We start from the raw sequence: 4,859 nt of genomic DNA, 5'->3' as shown, positions 1-4,859 counted from the left end.
AGTTAGAAAAATTTGGGATATTGAGATGTGCAAAGAAAGAGATAAGTTACATTATGTGTTTGAAGACGGACTCTTCTTCTCATTTAAGGACGAATGGCCCTAAGTGGGGGAGAATGTAATACCCCGTATTTGATGGGTGCATAGGCACGAGTTTCTATAGCCAGTCGGGACTAATATCGTGCGTTGACGTAAAAATTGGACCTTTCTAGAAATGATTGGAGTGTAAGAAATTTGGTCTTGAAGTTTACGAATATGGATAAAGGAAATGATCTCAATTGAAATGGTGTTGTCGGACTTATGTCGAATGTGATAATGTGGGATCAACCGCGAATAGTTGTGTAAAAGTAAAATCATCAATTTGGTAACTTGAGAATAATTCTTAATACGTTATAGGACGGACGTTTGTTTTAGAGGTGGAGAATGTAATGACCCAAAATGTCATCTTTAAATTAAATAATCATCTCGGTGTTTTAAGAACTTGAAAAGAGCTATCAATAATTTCTCAACTTGCGTGCGCAGTCCGAATAATTTTCTGGAAGGTTTTTGTATGAAAAATGGATTAAATTATGAATTGGAGCTTTAAAACTCAACTGAGTTGACTTCGGTCAATATTTTGAGCAAACAAACCCGGATCCAAGATTTGACGGTCCCAGGAGGTCCGTAGGAAAATATGGGACTTGGGCGTATGCCTGGAATCGAATTCCGAGGTCTCGGACCCGAGAAATGAATTTTTGAGTAAAATTGTTTTTTGAAAATATTTAAGGAAAATGCAAATGAAATTTGATTAGAAAGTGATGGTATTGGACCCATATTTTGGTTCCGGTGTCCTGTACAGGTCTTATATATGGTTTAAGCACTTTCTATAAAGTTTGGTTGAAAACGGACGTCGTTTGACATGTTTCGGACTCAAAATGGAAAATTTGATGTTTTATGAAATTTGAAAGAATTCTTGGATTTTAAAGCTTAATTCGTTGTATATGATGTTAGTTTGGAGATTTGATCACACGGTTAAGTTTGTAGGATGTTGTTGAGTTAGTGCATGTGTTTGCTTAGGAGCCCCGAGGGCTCGGGAGTGTTTCGGAGGTGTCTCGGAGTGATTTCGGACTTGGGAAAATAGCAGAAGATTTGCAGAAATAGTACCCCGTGAATAGTACCAATGAACAGTACCAAATGTATAGTACCACGTGAAAAGTATCCCGTGAACAGTAAAAACACATGAATAGTGCCCCCCGAAAATTCTGGGCAGTTAAAGGACGAACATCACGTTTTTTTTCATTTTTTTGAGTTTCAAACTCGGATTTTGGGCAATTTTGAGGTGTTCTTCACGATTTCAACTCAAGTAACTGTCCTATACTCGAAAGTATTTATATTACATAAATCCATGGTTATTTTCATCGTTTAATTTGGATTTAAATGGAAGAAATCAAGATTTTTCCAAAATCTTCCAAAAATAAAAATTTTAGATTTGGAGGTCGAGTTGTTATCCGAATTTGATAAAATTTGTATGGGTGAACTCGTGGTTGAATGGGTTATCGTTTGTAAGTTTCGTCGGAATTCGAGACATGGGCCTCACAAGCAATTTTGAGTTAAATTTCGGATTTTGTTGGAAAATTAGTATTTCCATATGGAATTAATTCGTACGATTTATATTGAGTATATTGAATTATTATGACCAGATTTGAAGCTTCGAACGAATTTGCGAGGCAAAGGCTTGTTGGAATTTTGAATTGGTTGCAAAGCGAGGTAAGTGTTTGGTCTAACCTTAGCTTGAGGGATTAGGAGTTGTGTCTTAATTGCTACATGTTAATTGTAGAGTACGACGTATAGGCATGGTGACGAGTATCTATACGTTGGTGTCAAGCATGTCCGTGAGTCTTGTATTATAATTGTTATGACTCCGTTATGGTTTATTGCGCTTCATATATTATTATCACCATTGTTCCCTTGCCAGGATGTTTGTTTGATATTATTGTTTCCTTGCCAGGATGTTTGTTTGATATTATTGTTGCCTTGCCAGGATGTTTGTTTTGATAGTATTGTTCCCTTGTCGGGATGTTGTTGAAATATTATTGTTCCCTTGCCGGGATTCCTTGTGATTATTGTTGGCTTGTAACTGGCAGCGGGTGGTACGCCTACCACAAGATATATAATGAAATGGGAGCAGGTGGTACGCCTACCACAAGATATATAATGAAATGGGAGCGGGTGGTACGCCTACCACAAGATATATAATGAAATGGGAGCGGGTGGTACGCCTACCACAAGACATAATGAAATGGGATCGGGTGGTATGCCTACTACGAGATACATGAAATGGGAGGGGTGGCACGCCTGCCACGAGATACATGAAATGGGATCGGGTTGCACGCCTGCAACAAGATTTGAAAAGAAAGTGAAATATTCTTTTGTTTCCCTTATTCTTGTTAGTGATTGGATTTTGATTCCTTTATAATTTTCTTGATATTCTATTTTTACTTTTTTTTATATATATGTTCAATACTCCAAATTTCAACAATTGTTACATTTTTTTTAACTCAATTGATTTCTCAACTAAATTTTCCTTAAACCGTTTGAGGTTGTACTTTACAAAAAAAGGAATTTCTACTATGTTTTGATTTATTGATTTCTTGTATTAAAGGTGAAGGATTCATTCGATATTGTACTTTAATTGAAAAGGGTATCTTCTTTATCAAATGATTTCTAAAAATAACTTCATATTTTCTTGTTGATTTCCTAATTGGGTTGGAAGTTGTACTCTACTTTATGTTAAGTGAATGAGGCATCACAAGGTGACATTTACTCGAAAGAATTATATTCGAAAGATGCTTATTTGAAAGATATTTTATTTAAAGGAAATATATTCGATATATATTCATTGAAAAGCATATTATCTTGGAGATTATTACTTGAAGGATTTATAGGCGAAAGATTTATATTTGAAGGACTTGATGAATTGATTGCACTTGTATCTATTATTTGTTGAGAAACATTTATGGTGTTCTTGTGGCCTGCTATTTACATCACTGGTTGGTCATTGTTGCCATCATTGTTATCTGCTTCCTATTATTTTTGTACGCTATATTGCACAGGTTTATTTGGTAGTCTGGTCCTAGCCTCGTCACTACTTCGCCGAGGTTAGGCTAGGCACTTACCAGTACATGGGGTCGGTTGTGCTGATACTACACTCTGCACTCTTTTGGGTAGATCCCAGTGTTGTAGACTTCGGACCGCAGTGAGATTGTTGTTTTCTTGTTCATCAGGCGATCCGAGGTAGTCCGTAGGCCTTGGCGCATCTCCTTCTATCTATTATTCTTGTTTCTTTCATGTATTTCCAGTGACAATATTGTATTTATTTCTTTCAGACGTTTATTTGTAGTACTCCTAGACAGTCTGTGAAGTTGTGACACCAGTCTTGGGTAGATTTGTTATGGTTTGGTATTAGCAGTATTATTAAATCTGTACAATGCAGTCTTCCGCTTATTCAATTCTGTTGTTATCTAATTGTTGGCTCTTAACCATTATCGGATTAAAATAGAAATAAGGTAGATAGTTCAGTTGGTTGGTTTGTGTAGCTTCCACTATTAGGCACCATCACGACTCCCGAGGGTGGGAAATTCGGGTCGTGACATCATTGTTCCCTTGCCAGGATATTGTTGCGATATCATTGTTCCCTTGCCAGGATGTTTGTTGATTTTATTGTTCCCTTGCCGGGATTCCTTGTGATTATTGTTGGCTTGTAAATGGGAGTGGGTGGTACGCCTATCATAAGATATAACGAAATAGAAGCGGGTGGTACGCCTACCACAAGATATAATGAAATGGGAGCGGGTGGTACGCCTACCACAATATATCATGAAATGGGAGCGGGTGGTACGCCTAGTGGGTGGTACGCCTATCACAATATATCATGAAATGGGAGCGGGTGGTATGCCTACCACAATATATGATGAATGGGAGCGGGTGGTATGCCTACCACAAGATATGATGAAATGGGAGTGGGTGGTACGCCTACCACAAGATACAGGAAATGGGATCGGGTTGGAGAAATCTGTTTTTGTTTCCTTATTCTTATTAGTGGTTGGACTTTGATCCCTTTATAATCCTCGTGATATTAGGTTTTTACCTATTATTCCCCGAAGCATGTTTCCCCCTCGCATCTTTACTTGTTTACTTCTGTATTTCTTTTCTGCTGTATATATTGAACTGTATAGGTTTATGTGGTAGTCTGGTCCTAGCCTCGTCACTACTTCGCCGTGGTTAGGCTAGACACATACCAACAGATGGGGTCGGTTGTGCTGATACTACACTCTACATTATGTGCAGATCTCGGAGCAGCTCTTGGATCGTAGCTTTTGAGCCAGCCTTCAGTCCACAGAGATTCCGAGGTAGTCATGCATGCGTCCGCATGCCCGACATTTCTTCTATCTATTACTTTGTTCTGTTATCACTTGTATCCGAAACAGACGATGTTTCCTTCTTTCAGACATTTGTATGTAGTAATCATAGATAGTCCGTGAATGTTGTGGTACCGGTTTCTGGGTAGAGACATATGTTGGCCTCCTTTCTTTCGTATCGATTTTGGTATTTTAATTGTCTAAGTCTTCCGCTTAATTTCATCTTCCGCTATTATTTAAATGTTGATCACCTAATAATGTATTGGTTAAAAAGGGCTAAAATAAAAGAGATTGAATTTTCCGCATTTCGTGGCTTGCCTAGCTTCTACGAGTAGGCGCCATCACAACTCCCGAGGGTAGGAAATCCGGGTCGTGAAAAGTTGGTATCAGAGCTCTAGGTTACATAGGTCTCACAATTCACGGACAAGCTTAGTAGAGTCTGAGGGATCGGTACGGAGACGTCTG

This window comes from Nicotiana tabacum, chromosome 18 (genome assembly GCF_000715075.1).
Source record: "Nicotiana tabacum cultivar K326 chromosome 18, ASM71507v2, whole genome shotgun sequence".
Classification (NCBI taxonomy): domain Eukaryota; kingdom Viridiplantae; phylum Streptophyta; class Magnoliopsida; order Solanales; family Solanaceae; genus Nicotiana; species Nicotiana tabacum.
Note: the sequence above shows the minus strand (reverse complement) of the source record.